Here is a 16,409-nt window from a genome sequence, read left to right as displayed (position 1 = left end):
CAAGACAGCCCTCAATGAACTCTGATTTCTGGTATCCACATTCTAGTCTAGTCTCCCACCACATTGTACCAAGGTCAGTGTACATGGCCAATAGACTAGAGCAGAAGGGAGAGTATGTCGCTTCTAAGATGAGGGTATAAAAGTCATTACAGTTTCCATCTTAGCCAGTCACTCTAGGGGAAGCCAGTTGCCATATGCCTACAAAAAGGCCTGTGTGATAAAGAATTGAGCCTCTGACCATAGCCAGTGAGAAACCAAATTCTCTTGCCAACAGCTCCTTGAGGGACATAGAAGTGGATCCTCCAGTCCCAGTCAAGCCTTCAGATGATTACAGCCCTGGCCAATATCTTAATTACAACCTCATGAGAAACCCTGACCGGAAGCATCCAGCCAAGACACTCTTGGGTTCCTGATCCTCAGAAACTATGTAATACATTTTGGTTATTTTGAGATGGTAAAATATGAGGTAATTTGTTATGCAGCAGTAGAAAACTTATACACTAGGTGATGCTGAATATGATGATTGGGTTCCCTTAAGGGAAATGAATAAAATGCTAAATTCCCTAAAAAGAATGAAAGACTAATTAATGAATTCCTAAGATGAGAACTGGAGGATATTGCAATGAAACTTACATAGATAGGCCTTTTATCATTTTCTTTAAATGTCAAAAATTCAATTATTACGTGTTTTAATTCTAAAACTTACATTTGGATCTCCTATATACTTTGCTTTGCTGCCAAGGGTTTCTCTTTCTATTCATTTCAAGAATGTTGTCCTTTACTTCTTGGAATATTTTATAATTCCTGCTTTAAAGTCCTTGTCAGAAAATTCCAACATCTTCATCACCTTAGTGCAGGCATCTGCTGATTGTCTATTTTCAGGTGAGCTGATATTTGATGGTTCTTCACACGCTGAGGGTGGAAGGTAGAATAAACTTGGAGATGTCCACATCCTAATTTCCAGAATCTGTGAATGCGTTATATTATGTGGCAAAAGGAATTAAGGTTGCAGGTGCAATTAAGATTGCTTATCAGGTGTGGATCTTGAGATGGGGAGATATATTGGTGGAACATATATAATCATGAGCATTCTTAAAAGCAGAGAATGTTTCCTGGTTCTGATCAGAAAGAGAGGTGGCAATGGAAGAAGGGTCAAGAAGATGCTATGTTGCTTGCTTTGAAGTTGGAGGAAGGGGTCCATGAGCCAAGGAATGAGGGCAGTCTCTCGAAGCTGGAAAAGGCAAGGAAATGATTCTCCCAAAGAGCCTCCAAAGGGAGTCAGCCCTCCCTACACCAGGACTTTAGCCCAGTGAAACTGATTTTGGACTTCTGACAGATAGAACTTAAAAAAAAAACCCAAATGTATTATTTTAAGCCACTAAGTTTGGAGTCATTTGTTGTAGCAGCAGTGGTTTTCTAACACACTGAGTAATATTGGATTGTATCTAGGATATTTTGAATATTATGTTTTGAGACCCTGGTTTTTACTTACATCTTATATAAAGGGTAATATTTATACTTTAATAGGGTATGAACCCAGATGGATTCAGGCTGAAAATTCTGCCAGCCTTTTATAAGCTGTAGTTTCAATATCAGTTTTGTTTTCAGTGCCTTTGCGGCTAGTTTTCTCTACATGTGTAGCACTAGGGGTGGGGGTGGGGGGTTACTCTGGGACCTGGGCGGCAGTCTACCCCTTAGATCTGTCCTCATTGTCTTTGGTGTGCTGATTACGAGCAGATCCGCATCCATACAGCACAGGAGTGAGCCTGAGTTTATGAACAACATTATGGGGCCACTTACCCACGAGTTCCTCCCTTTTTGCCGTCTCCCTAGTACCTTCCCGCACTCTGTGGTCCCCCTTGTCCACCCTCCGGACAGAAAGCTAGTGCTCTGTCTCCCCTGCTGTGCTGCACCCCTCCCATGACTGCGCCCGGTGGTGCAGGGAGAAGTGAGAGGAGGGAAGAAATGGATTTCTCCCATTCTCTTGGGAAAACAGCTTCTCTGAACAGAGAGGCAGGGTCCCCTGTGGGCTCTGCTGCTGCCACTCTCACTGCCACTGCTGTGATCGCCTGGGTGTTGGGGCGTGGGAGACCGGAGAAAAGAACAAAGAAGAACAGGGGACTTCCCTACTGTCTCTGAGTGTCAACTGCCCCTGGAACCAGGACAAGAGGGAGTGCTTTCCATCCACACCTGCTGCTCGTTTCCAGACTGGGGGCTGCCTCGCATCCAAACTCGGGGCATGGAGGACAAGTGGAAAGTTCACAACTGTTTCAGTGGCACGTCAAATTCTGGTCTTCCTCCCCAGGCCCCCTGCCACCGTTTACCCTTCAGGGTCCTTATATAGGCTGTTGCATACTTCCTGTCCAGGTCTGACAGCTGCATTCAGCGGGAGAGGCAAGGTGGAATGTGTTTACTTCATTTCATCCAGAACTGGATCCTCTGCCTCTTCCCTTGACATCTGCAGACACTGACATTTCCCCTCAGGGGTTCCGGTCACCTGACATCTCCCCTTTTCCCTGCTTCACTGAGAACAGACCACAGCCAGACATAAATCAACCACAGTGAAGCAACATTCTTTAGGACAACACTTAACCTGTTCTCACCTACTCTGTGTTCTAGGGCTTTTATTGGAAGACATATAGAGGTCAAACTCAGTCTAGACAGCCATCCTTCAAGAAGTCCAGAGAGACAGTTTAGTGCAGTGTTTTAGTCTGTGCTTCAGATGCACAAAAGGATCAGTTGAGAATGATGGAATCCTCCCAGTGAAACAAGAACCAGGGAAGAATTTCACTACATCTTAACATTTTGGCATGTTCCCTACAACAAACTATTGCATTCTAATATAAACTAGCTCCTTCTCACTGGAGACGCGGTGGAACTCTTCAGATGGTGTGGCCGAGAGAATGCGTGTGAATTCATCCCCTTGCCCAGCTGTGTGCGTGTGCCTGCCCACGAGGTGGTTTTCTCATACTAGTTTCCTTGTGGTCTTTTGGGAAAGTTCGAAGTCACTGCTTGTGTTCCAAGTTCATCTGTCGAATTGCAAGGAAGTGTTTCACCTTTGCTCTGCACTCTTAGAAAGCCTGGTGCTTACTTTACATACCTGCTTTTTCCTTGTTTACTTAATGTTGTAGCTTGGTTTCCCAGCTTGAGCAGTTTGTGGGCTGACTGCCTTTGTTTTCTGCCCTTTCGTTGGTGATTGGACTGTGGCATAGTAGTGGGTTTAACTCCTTTTCATAGGAAAAACAGCTTCTGAACTAAAAACAGGTGACTCTCGTTGGGTCAGGAGACTTCTGTGCTACCAGGAAACGCCCCTGCTGGATCACTTCTCATCCGATTACCATGTTGGCCAGTGCTCGCCAAACATTAATATACATATAAGTCATCTGAGGATCGTGTTAAAATAGAGACGCTGACTTTGTCAGTCTGGGATGGGGATTGAGATCTTGCCCCTCACCTGGGACACTGATGCTGCCGGGTCTGCTGACAGCACGTTTGTAGCGATGTAGCCACACGGGGCAATCCAAGAGCATTTATCATGAGGATGTCCCATAGTTGAAGACTCGTTACTAGGTTTTTCTGGTCACTGTCGCAGGTTGGGTGCCCCGGGAATTGATGGCCGAGATGGACATCCATCAGAACTGCATTAGGAAGGGCTCTGGAGATTTCTACCTGTGCAAGAGGCAGAGGGGAAGCCAGGCGGTGAAGCAGTCTCCACGAAATGCTGTTGACCCCCCAGAGCTCCGAAGCAAGGATGCTACTCTGGGGTTGTCCGGAGTCGAGGTGAAGGGGCCGGGCCTTTGTATCCAACCCGGACCAGTCACTGGATGTAGGCCACCCCAGGCAGGGCTGTCACCCTGAGCGAGGTGACTCCAGTGGGGGCACTTCCTGCGCAGGGCTGGCAGCGCCGGCTGCCTGGACGCAGCACTTCCTGCGGCTGAAGGACCGGCTGGGCCTCCTGTCATGTTACACACCTAGTCCTGGACCTACTCTCCTGTTCCTCTCCTGCGATGAGCTAGCTCTTAGCGCTCTCCTCTCCACTCTCATGCTGACTTAAGCACCCTCAAACGGAACCCCTTCTTAGTACTTTGGCCTGAAAAGTCAACTACCCGTTGTCAGTGAGTGTCAATTTGAGCCACTGGGTGGGTAGTTTGCATTCTTAAGGATTTCTAGGCGATTTTTCAACCCTGAAAAGCTTCCGTTAAACATTTCCTTATAGATATCTGCTCAATTAGAGGTTCTGCTGAGCATAAGAAAATCCCCATCTGAGGTGGAGGAGGGACCTGAGGCCTAAAAAGAAAAGAATCCCCTTTCTTTCAGGAAACAAAGGCCTTGAAGTCCCTGTAGGCTGAACTGATAGGGGAAGGGTTAGCACTGGAAAAGCCCATTTGTAGAGGAGTGAACCAGGAAGACTGAAAAACAGGCTATTTAATGATTTAACCCTGTGCCCTACTGATCATGTAATGTGAACTTTACCCTCTGCTAAATTTAGTTTGTGTCCTGAGAATCCTTCACACTCTAGTAAAAATAGCTCCATGCTTGAATGGCTGACGTGCTCAATGACTGCAGGAGAAAGGGCCCAGGAATGCTGGGTGCAAGGAAGGAGATGGGCCAGGAACCCCTGGGAAAGTACCTGGTGCCATCTTGCCCATTGAAATGTTCTAGACAACGATGGCAGAGGGTCACCCAACAAGGGAGACGGCAGGAGGAGGCAGCTGGATGGCGGACTGGCAGTTCCTTAGCAAGGGGCTGCAGCAAAACCCACCACCGCCTCCACACACCATGCTTCTGCCAGCCTCCCCCCACCTCCCTGAGCTGGACTACCATGTCTGGGGGACAAAGCTTCCTGCTTGAGGTAGATTTCTGCAGCTGGAACACTGGGAAACCCAGTCACCGGGTGGGGAAAAGGTGGGTACCAAAAGGTGTGGGTAATGGAAAAGAACCCCAAACCAGAGGGCTGGCCAGGGCTTGGGGAGGAGCCCCACTCAAGGGCAGGTCCAAGAAGAAGACACAAGAGGTGGCTTTCTTGCCTGGAGGGGGCCCCCACTATGCCATCACTGGACATGGGCTGACGCCAAACAGTGGTCTGGGGCAGGGTGGCCAGCGGAAATCAAGGGTCCAGGATGCAAGAGCCCTGGGTTTTTTGTTTTGCTTTCTTTTTTTGTTTTTTCTTTTTACCTCCTGCAGCTTTTCAAGTACACATGGAATAAAGAAAAACCAAGCCTGGAGAATAATATTTGCTTTTGTCACTAGGGTGGCTCCAAGATTCAAAGGCATTGATCATTGTAATTTACGTATTCTAGCTCCATGCCTTGCCTCCTGTGGCACCAGAATTTTCCATGTGCTGTGTGTTCCGAGAATGGAAGTGGTGCCTGATGCCCCTGGGAAGGGCCATGCTGAATTATCTGCACACTCACTGAGATGTCTTACAAGGGCTGAGTTGGCACAGAATCGCCTCCTGCAATTAGAAGAGGCACAAAGTGCGTCTGATGGAGAGAAGAGCCCTGAGCCAGTCTCCTTCTGCCTTCACTTTAGCTCCTAAAAAGATTCCCCTGATGGCTTAACAATGAGCAGCAGAAAACCTATACAAACTGGAAGGTCCAGGGAAGCTGCCCAACCTGAGCCAAGTAATGCAAATCATTGAGTGGACAGACCGCATCCTGGGGGATTAAGTGTGCCCAGCCATTGATTTACATTGATATTTATTTCAGGAAAAAAAAAAAAAAAGGAGCAAGCAGAAGGCAGAGAAGAATTCACATATACTGATCCTGTTCCAAGCACCTTTCACAGGGTCAGGCCCCTCAAGTTACCCTCGTTCCTGTTCTCTTTTGCTGGTTGCCTTGGGGCTACTTCTTTGCTATTGCCATTTAAATGGAGAAAGGAGAGTCAAATTTACTGAGAAACTAGTAAGTTTTATATACTCATCTAATGCTTATAGCTACTCAGTGGGATAGGATTTTTCTTTCCTTCTTTCTTTTTAAATATATGAGGGAAACTCAAGAGAAAATAGGTATGTGTTTCAGGATCAAGGGTTTTTAGCCCAGCTCTGTCCAACAGCAAGACTTTGCTCCGCAGTGGGTCTCAGACCTGTCTACACACACACACACACACACACACCATCAAAGGAGCCTTGGGGAAATGCCGGTACCTGGACCCCAGGCCAGATCAAACAGATCAGAATCTCTGGAGGTGTAGCCCAGCACTGGTACTTTAAAACGTCTCTCTGAGTGATTCTCGTGCATCTGGGGTTAAGAACCCCCGGGCTACACCACACTGCCTCCTTCCCGTTACAGTCCAACCCCTGTGTTCTGTCCTGCCTTCCATTCTCTTCGACTTTTCAGAAGTACTCTGATCCAGCTGGTCCACAGAGGCCCAAGAGATGAGGGAGATATCTGAAAGTCTAAGGATCATTCCTTTTATAACAAATGTGTGCAGGATACAAACCCATGCGGGCTTTCCCTGTTAGCTGCAGATAATGTGTCTGATGAATGCTATCTGAATTGCGCCGGAAGCAAAGCAGCAGACCTGAGAGATGTCTACTGCCTGCCTTGCTGTTACTACATGAGACCACTGCATTTAGAGCCACGAACACGGAGGTTCTTGTTTGTGTCTGCCTCCTAGCTAGGCTGATGATACGAAAAATGTTTTCTTATCCACCTGGACTTCAGTTTCCTTATGGGTAGGAAGAACGCGGTTATAGGGTCTGATAACGTCTGACATTCCTTCTGTTATCTACCAGGTAGATCGTGTCACTGCAACTTTTTCAAAACCTTGGCGATATCCAGCTATAAAATGGCTGTGTCATTTAATCAGTGAGTTTATCTGAAATTTGTGCTTATCTCTTCATCAACAAAAATTATGAAAACACAGCAGGCTGTTTCTTCTAAAAAAAAAAAAAATTAGGTCACGCTCTCTCTTCCCCACCACCCTTTTAAGAACAATCTGAGTCAATTTAGAGAATCTAATGCCGATGCTTAGACATTAATTGTAGGTTTCTTCAGTGACATGTGTGACCTTGCCTTTAAATTATTCAGGAGTAGTAATTACAGAAACTAAAATGGGTTGTTGACACAAGATGCTTGGAAATAAGGCAACCCTTTTCTCTTTTTCCCAAATCGGAATGCATTCATGTAGTAACTAATGAAAATGAATATATGTATGTATATGTATGTATATGTATGGCTGAAATATTACACTGTACATCAGAGACTGACGCAACATTGTAAACTGACTATACTTCAATTAAAAAGAACGCATTCATTAGTTTTTGATGTAAGTATTAAGGATACACTCATTCTAGAGAAGATTAATTTAGCTCAGCAGTGTAATTATGTAATTTAGGCGTTATTCATACGTGCTGACAATGAATATTAGAGGAAGTCCAAGAAGGCTCTTACTGATTTGGGGCTTGAACAGTGTAGCGACGAGATACCACCCATAGCCCCTGGTGTGGGAGCTGCCAGCTTACTGAAGGGAAGGTTCTCAGAGGCCTTCCAAGGCACCGTGGAGCCGGAGGCCTGCTCTGACAATTCAGCTAAAATGTGCGAGGCTCTGCTGCAAACTGAGCCCCTCTGCGCACTGAGCCTGATCATTCCAGGGAATCCAAGACGACGCGCAGTGATATTGGTCAATTCAGTGTCTCCCAACTGAGTGCGGAGGAGTGTGGGGGTCCTGAGAGATGGCAAGGAGGCCTCAGAAGGGGCCAGAGGAGGGGAGCAAGCAAGGGAACCAGAATCGCCGGCCCCTGATGCGGTCTGAGCCGCTGGGCTTGGATATGGTGGCCAGGGTAGGAGTTCTTTGGGGAAATATCCTGTGCATGCAAATAATCAAACAAAACAAACCATTCCAGTCCCACCAAAGTGAATGTCTTACCTAATTCAGCTAATCAGGATCGAATCGGCATCTGGTCCTGGGGAGAGCAGCTCCTGTCCGCCTCCATCGCAGGTAATACAGGGACTTGTCAGAGCACCTCTCCTCTGGGTAGACAGATTTACTTGACAAAATAACATGGCAAAGAAGCCTTTCTTGCTTGAATTTCAGCCTTTGATGGCAAACAGGTGGTCATGCCCACGCGGGAAGCTTCAGAGGGAAGTTCAGAAATGAACGTGGGCCCTGGACTCCCCTTAAGCCCCCACCCACCCACTCCTGCTCTCCTCTCTGGATCCAGGCCCTTTGTGGCTTTCCTCTATCTTCTCTTTTGTTATGGGACGCTGCTATGGGACATGGTCTCTTTAGACCCAGAGCTAAAGCCTTAACATTCCTGGGAGTCATCACAAACTGCAACAAAGCCCTCCAGAAAGTTCACAGGTGCAGCCTGTGAGAAGGGTATGTTCCAGCCCAAGGTAGTTAAGAGCCCGAATGCCTCGGCTCCTGGCCGGCGCAGGTGTTTACTGAATGCAGGACAGGAGGGTTCCGTCTCAAGGGAGGCTTTTTGCCCCATTACAGCTCTCTTTTAACAGTCTGCTGGTTTTAGATTTGCTTCTCCCCACCCCAGCTGTAATAAAGATAGGCCTACAGAGATCAGATTTCCATCCGTACACTGTGTTTTCGTTCCTCCCGACTAAACATTTCCTGTGTTTTCCTAGCCTGTGACAATCCTATCAAAGCCTCAGTCCCCTTCCCGAACTTCCACACCTCTGGCCCAACACTGTGAAATCAGGATGGAGTTCCGTTCTTTCGGGAGTGAGGCCACAGGTCCCCTTCCTCCAAGAAAACATCTTTGAGGATGACGAGGCTCCTTAATTATTGGAGGAGAGCTGGGCCCCCATGCAGGTGTGCCTCATTTTTTTGCATAATATATTCCCTAAAACGAGAGAGCATGAGCTCCTACTTAAAGTCACTCTTAAGCAAAGGACAGAGGAAAAGATACTTGAAATTGTCCCAATTTATCTGATAGGTTTAGATTTTTGTAAGCAGTGAATTTTTTTAAGGGGAGCTGAGGATACACACGGATACCTTTGAACTGTGGTCTAATTGTAGACCTCCTACATAAGAGAGCCTTTCCTTCTGCCTGAGAACTTTTCCAGTTGGTCCTCTGCTGTTTGTTCTTACCCAAAGAGAGCCCAGGCTCCCTTCTAGCCCACTTTCCTTAACCTTCCTCCTACCTGGGCTGGCGGGGCAGGCTTTTGCGTTTGTTCCCCGTAGGTCAGACTGTTCAGAAGCCTGTGGCAGGAAAGGCGAGTACACAGGGCTGGGTTGATGCGGGATCCTGCTGGTTTGTGGTGGTTTGACCAAACCTGGCAGGAGAGTTCTGGCTGCATGAAATAGGGTTCATGTGGGTCTTGTTTATCTTAAGGAAGAGGAAAGGAAATATTTATTTTTGTGACGACTCAGTTCACAATGTCCGTCTCCCAGCAGGTGATGTCTGAATTTTGACAAATCCAGGGGTCTCACTCACTGGGGAAGAGACCCATCTCTAGAGGATGACCAATTGGGACAGTTGTTCCTGGACTCGCTACTCTAGGGACTGTGGCACCTGGATAATGAGGAGTGGGCAGTGCTGGTGACGATCACATTCACCTGCTGTTATTATCAGCCCGTGCCTTCCCTTCTGACTCCATGCATGGTCCCTACGGACCGTGGTGGTGATGTTTCCTTGCATTACTTCTACTGCTAAATGTTGTATTGGATGTTGTGGGTACCAATGATCAAGGCTGACCTCAGTGTCCATTTAAACCAGAGTTTGCTTGTATACAGATAATATAAGACTAGGAAACAGAGGTTCTGCTGACTGGCATTAACGTTGACTTAAGCTCCCTTAGAGATTGCTCGTAAACAGGGCTGTTCCCCTGAATTCAGTCCTCAGGGCTTCTCTCATGCTACACACTCCTTGAGCTATCTCATCCATTCCTGTGGATCTAATTTCCACCTAAGGGCAGAGGTCGTCTAAATTTATATTTCAAGATTTCTTTGAAATATCTAGATTCACATATCTCACTATCCCTTAGTGTGCCCATGTGGGTGTCTTATAGTTACCTTAAATTTAACATCCAAAATGTAGCTCGTGATCGTCTCCCAGCCGGCTCTTTCTTCTGTAGTACTTCCGGTGGGTTGCATCACCATCACCTACTTATAAACTCAAGAGAGAAACTTAGCCATCAGCCCCGACCTGTTCCCACTCCTCCCCTTTGCAGTCCCTACTTCACATCACTGCCTGCTATAAACAACCTCAATGGTTTTCTATCTCCTTCAGAAGAGAGTTGAAACTCTTAAGAATAGCAGAGGATGCCCTTGGTCCCTGTATATGTATATATGACCCATGAACTTGCTTTAGCCAAATGTTACTTCTGGCAGCTTTCTGAGTTAGCTATGGGTTTTTTCATGCTCCCCCACCTTTGCACACTATTTTTTATGCCAGAAACATCCCTCACTCCCTTCTTCCCTGGCTAATTTCTCTTGTTTCTTCAAGACTGCTCTAGTGAGGTGGGGTAGAGCTCAGTGGTAAAGCATGTGCTTGGCATGCACGAGGTCCTGGGTTCAATCCCCAGTGCCTCTGTTGGGGAAATAAATTAATTAATTAAAATTAAAATTAAAAAAAGAAAATAGTAAACTATAGAGGTTGGGGATTAACAGACACACATTATTACATATAAAATAGATAAACAACAAGGATCTACTGTATAGCACAGGGAGCTATATTCAATTTTTTGTAATTAGCCATAATGGAAAAGAATCTGAAAATATATGTGTACATATGTATGTATGTAGATGTATAACTGAATCACTTTGCTGTATACCTGAAACTAACATTGTGAATCAACTACATGTCAATTAAAAAAAAAAGAAAAAGGAAAATAGGAAAAAAAAAAAAAGAGACTGCTTGTCATTCTAAGTGAAGTAAGCCAGAAAGAGAAAGAAAAATGCCATATGATATCACTTATATGTGAAATCTTAAAAAAGAAAAGACACAAATGAACTACTTATTATTTATAACTTAGATTATTGATTTCTTAAATATGTGTAAGCACATTTAAGTGTCCTTTATAATTGGGTGGTGGGGACAAAGAAACACTGCTCTGGCATCATTTCTGTAAGTCCTTCTCTCCACAACAATGCCCCATCATGGGAATGAATAGTTACTAAATTTCTGTTAGGGGTTTAGTATCTTGAGAATATTTACCTATCTTATCTTTTTCTAATCCTTTCAGTAGTCCTGTAAAGATGATATTATGCCTCTGGTTAAGTAATAAACTAATTCTGAGCTCATAGAAACAAAGAAACCTGGGGGCAATTGAGAAGTGCCAATTCTTAGGCTCCACCCTTGGCCTATTGATCGGGCTCTCTGGGGGTGGGGCTCAGCAGCCTGGGTGTTAATGGATTCTTCAGATAATTCTGACACACACCCACACTTGGGAAGCACAGCAGAGCTTGAAGAAATGGCAGGGCCCATCAAGAGAGCAATTCCCGAGGGGCTGGCTCCTTTCTCTCAAGTGCTTGAAAATTAATTTAATGTCACTAAGAGTTAAAATACGATTTTATGATGGAAATTAACTGGGAAATGAATTAGAATACAGGCTTATACAGGCACATGCAAGGTATAATTAAACACAGCGCTGAGTTTCGGGAAAATCCCCCTTAAGACCATGGCTGAAGACTAAAAATGATCTTACTTGGCAAAAATTTGGTCTTTGTAAAGAGTCCTCTAGAAATAGAGTGAATTGGGGACAGATTGCCCCGAGAATGTATCACCTTTGTTTTTTTTCAGCCATCCACCTCTGCTGCTGGGCTAGACCACGTCCCACTCCCTAACTTGAGACTGTAGGCGGGCATGGCTGGCGTTCAGGGTGACAGTTCATCAGTACTTACTCTTGGTTAGGAGTCTCTTGAAGTTGAAAGTCTCTCAGCCCCAAGGCATGTGTGCTTCTCTAAGGGTGACACTTCAGGCCAATAAGAGAGATTTTGAGAATAGAAATCCTCAGCTTAAAAAGATGACTGCCAAATGGATCAGCTTATAGAGCTGACTCTGGTTGTGCCCAGGAAGTGACCCAGAGTATATTCCAGAGTATTTATGAGAAGTCTTTAACTCCTATCACTGTAGCTAAAATAATAATGATAATAATAATGATAATAATGATAATAATAATAATAATAATAATAATAATAATAATAATAATAACTGTCATCTTTTAAGTATTACTTTATAGATAGGGATACTGACATTTAGAGAACTAAAGTAATTTATCCCAGCTTGTATTCTGGGTCAATGAAGGGGTCTTTGCACAGTATACAGAATAAAATAGGATGGCAAAAAAACTTTCCTCCCACTAAACTCTATCAATTAGAGTCAGAGTCATATTAGACTTTGGCATCTCCTTCAGTCATGAATGTAAGTCACAACCCACTGGAGTGATAGCAGTACCTGTACTATGTCAGTAACAGGAATTTCAGATCATTTCATATCATGTTACAGTTGTGACTATCTCAAATATCTTCCATGCTCATCATTATGTCAAAATGTTGGCACTGACTGAACTTGCCTCTAGACCTTATTATTTAATGTACTAATAAAGAGGTGAAAATATTACGGCAATGAATTAATTTTTAAATATCCTGATAGCTTTTAACACAATTTCAATTATAGTTCAGTAAAAATGTTTCCTCTCTAGTCTTATATATTTTATTTTATGCATTAGAAAACTTCATAGCTGGAAACAGCCCATAGGCTTCAACAGATACTAAAAGGATTCATGATTTTTAAACAAAGAGAGGGGGAAAAAGAAAGAAAAAGAAGGGCAGGAAGGAAGGGAAAGAGAGCAAGAGAGCAAGAAAGCAAGATAGAAAGAAAGGAAGGGAAGGAAGGAAAGGAAGGAAGGAAGGAAAGGAGAAAGAAAGAGAAAAAGAAAGAAGGAAAGAGAGAGAAAGAAAGAAAACAAAAGAAAGAAATAAAAAAGGAAGGAAGAATAGGAAGGAAGGATGGAGAGAAAGAAAGAGAAAAGGAGAAAGGAAGGAGGCGCTCTCTGTGGGTGCTGGAGCTCTGGCTCATTCTAACACCCATTTTCCTTTGGTGCTGCCCCCATCCTGGTCCATTTTGGTTCAAGGCTAGCAGTAAACTGATGTAAATCTCTGGCAACACTCAGAGACAGAGCCAACACAGAACTAGGTAGGCAGGCCATCAGACACAAAGGGAAGCAGTTGGAAAGAGTGACTGCGCCAGTTTTAGTCCAATTCTGGGTGAATGCCGCAGCTACATCCAAAGTGCTTTGGTGGCTTGAGAATAAATCTATGAGCTCCTTTTCTTATGATCTCTGATAGAAGGAACTGCACAATTATCAGCAGCATTTGTAATACTTACTGAGTGCCAATATTAGGTTGGTTTCCATCCTGATGGCTAAAGAGAAATGCAGTAAATGTTTCTGTAGTACTGCAAAGCACAGACACTTTGATAGGTAGTGGGAATGAAGGATGAAAAAGATGAGGTTTACACTTCAGGTGGACACACTTCAATAGGGCAAAAGACAGGCCAAGGGAAACTGTAACTTGGGATAAACCGAAGTGCCCGTGGAAGTTAGCGATGGGAGAGGCTCATTCTGACAGCATGGGATGGGGAAGCCTAAGGAAGGGAAGGGGCTGGCCAGGTGGGTTTGGAGGGTGGCAGGGGCCTCTAGACTATATAGGAAAAGGCAGAATGTTTTAAAAGAATCACAGTTCACTATATAAATGTCAAACTCTTTGCAGTGGCTTCCAAGTCCCTCTGCAGGCTGGAGTGCCATGACTCTCCCACTTCTCCTCCCACTTTCTCCCCTTTGTTCACCTGAGGCCAGCTGCACTGGCCTCCCTGCTGTTCCTTGCACAGGCCCCCAGGCCTGCTTCTGCCTCAGTGCCTTTGCACCTGCCATTCCTTCTGCCTAAAACACTCTCCCTCTGGATATCCTGGAGGCCTGCTCCCTCACCTTTATGTCTGTGAGCAGATGTCACCTTTGGAGTAAGGCTTTTTTAACCACCCTATTTAAAATTGTAACCTACCCCTCTCCCTACCGTAGCCTACCACCCCATTTCTGGCTTAAGTTTTCTCTAAAACACTGCTTATCACTGACCTACCATATCAGTGGTTCTTAAATGAGAGAACGAACCAGAATCACCTGGAGAACTTGTTGAAACTTTACAACTGGCCTTGGACTCAGGAGATCTGGGGTGGGGCCCGAGAACGAGCATTTTAACAAGTTCCTAGTGATACTGATGTTGCTGGTCTGGGACTCACTTTGAGAACCGAAGCATTATAACTTTTACTAATTTATTGCCTGTCTTTCTCCACTAGAATGTAAGCTCTTTGTGGCGGAGATTTTTATCTGTTTCATTCCTTGTTATAAATCTTGAGCTGGAACAGTGGCCAGAACACCCGGTCACACCTGTGGAGCAGACGAGTGTCTGTGGCTTAAGCGTAGGGTGCGTAGGGGTATTGGGAGCTGTGCAGCGGGAGTAAGTTTGAAAAAGAAAGCTTGGGCCATTTTTTTTGATAAATTGTCATAATAATATGTTAATATTATGAAAGGTGTTATGAATATGCTATTCAAATATTATGAATATAACATTCAAAACCAACTACCATGTATTGTTTCCACAGTCCCAGGCCCTTTAACAATGGGGTTTGGAGGGACCATGTGACTTTGATTCGCCTGAGATCACACAGTATATGTAGTAAATGGTTTAGTGAGGATTTAACTCAGGTCTGTCTGACTCCAAAAGGATGGTCTTAAATACAATGCTGAAAGTCATCTAAAGATTGATTCTTAAACTGTGAAATAATTTTAGATCTACAGAAGAGTTGCAGAGATGGTCTGGAGAGTCCCCGTGTAACCTTCCCCAGCTTCCTCTCATGTAAACATCTTATACAACAGTACTACATTTTTCAAAACTAGGAAATTAAAGCTGATGCAGTACTATTAACCTAACTACAGGCTTTATTTGGATTCCGCCTGTTTTTCCATTCTAATGTCCTTCACCCGTTCCAGGATCCAATCCAAGGTACCATTGTCTAACAATTTTTAAAGACTCGCCATGGACAAATTTGAATGTGGGCAGGATGCAGTGCCAAAGATACAAAGATGACCAAAAAGCAGGGCAGCCCTCAACAAGCACGTCACAGGGAAATAGATGCAGAAGTAAAGGATTTCACTAGGTGGGGCCTGGCCAGGACAGACGGCAGCTCAGGGAGCTTTAAGGGTCAATGGAAGGCAGACAGGCAGCCTAATCCTGGGGTCCGGAAGGACGTCTCAGGCAGGAGAAACAGTGTGGGTAGATACCACAGGACACTGAGAATCAGCAGAGGGAAAGCCCAGAGGGTGATTATGGTTGAAGGGAAGAAAGAGGTGAGACTGATCAGGAACCCCCAGAACAGAGACCTTACCTGTTGGCGCTGGAGACTAACGAGGCTGTCTTCCAGGATGCTAGCCTAGTCAGGGATAGGTTTAACTGGAATCTTCTGGCAAGAACGTGTAGGTCAAATGGTTACTCTCTGATAATTAACCTAGTTGTTTATACAAATGCCCCGAGTGTTGTTTTGTTATAATTGGGAGGCAGTATAACGTAGTGCTTAACAGCACGGGCTCTGGAAGGAAACTAACTGGGTTGGAATCCCACCTGACTCTGCCACTTTCTACCTGTGTAACTTAGAAAGTTTCTTACTTGTCTGTGCCTGTTTTTCCGCTCTGTAAAATGGGGATAATACTAGTATTCATCTCATAGTGTCGGGAGGATTAAATGAAATGACCCTAAGGCACTTAGCATAGTGCCTGTGCGCAGTAAATACGCAATGAACACCAGCTGTGATTATCCAAGTCTGCCTCTATTTCACACCTTGCTAATATTACTTAGACAGAAGCCAAGACACCCACATAATCTTTTCAAAGAGCTTTCAGGTATATAGTCTCATTACACCGTTAGCATAATTTATTGTGCCCATTTTACAGAGAAGGAATGTAGAGCACAGCAAAGTTAAATGACAAAACTAAGATCATCTGACAGTCCAGGAGAAAAGCAAGTATTTTTTTTTAAACATTTTGAAAATCAAGTTTTTGATTTAAATTCCCAGATTCTTTATGCTGCTAGTGAAATAGTGATCGAGGTCCACTAATAGTGAGGAACAGTTAGAAAAATAATTAACTGCAAGTTCTTAGGGTCCTGCCTTTATTAGCAGCTTTACCACATGAAATATTTTATGAGTCTGCCTTCCTGTGGTGAAATATCAGACTTGTGAACCTTTAAGCAACTCACAAATGCAGATGGATTTCATTTGTTGATTGCCAAAGAGTCCCTAGAGTTGATAAATTGTTAGCTGTTGTAAACATGGCTCACAGATGTGCACTTTGGAGATGGATGGGTCTCAGTGGCTGAGCAGGCCAGAATCTACTCCCTGTGTAAACTTGGGCAAACTGCAGAACATTTAAAAAGCCTCAGTTTATTCATCTGTAAAATGG

At 44.5% G+C, this 16,409-nt stretch overlaps 1 long non-coding RNA gene across 1 annotated transcript in view; it reads right to left on the bottom strand.

Moving 5' to 3' along the window:
• The window catches only part of LOC135322018 (uncharacterized), a 43,739-nt gene extending 33,633 nt beyond the window's left edge, over positions 1-10,106 (bottom strand). Inside the window, exons 1-4 of the long non-coding RNA XR_010382250.1 lie at positions 9,973-10,106; positions 9,102-9,286; positions 7,870-8,076; positions 3,455-3,669 (exon numbers count right to left, since the gene is read on the bottom strand). This is a non-coding gene — a long non-coding RNA (uncharacterized LOC135322018). The remainder of the gene's footprint in view (positions 1-3,454; positions 3,670-7,869; positions 8,077-9,101; positions 9,287-9,972) is intronic.
• Between the last annotated feature and the right edge of the window lie 6,303 nt (positions 10,107-16,409).

Source organism: Camelus dromedarius, chromosome 9, assembly GCF_036321535.1.
Source record: "Camelus dromedarius isolate mCamDro1 chromosome 9, mCamDro1.pat, whole genome shotgun sequence".
NCBI classification, from domain to species: Eukaryota; Metazoa; Chordata; class Mammalia; order Artiodactyla; family Camelidae; genus Camelus; species Camelus dromedarius.
Note: the sequence above shows the minus strand (reverse complement) of the source record. Positions and strands in the feature narration are given on the sequence as shown.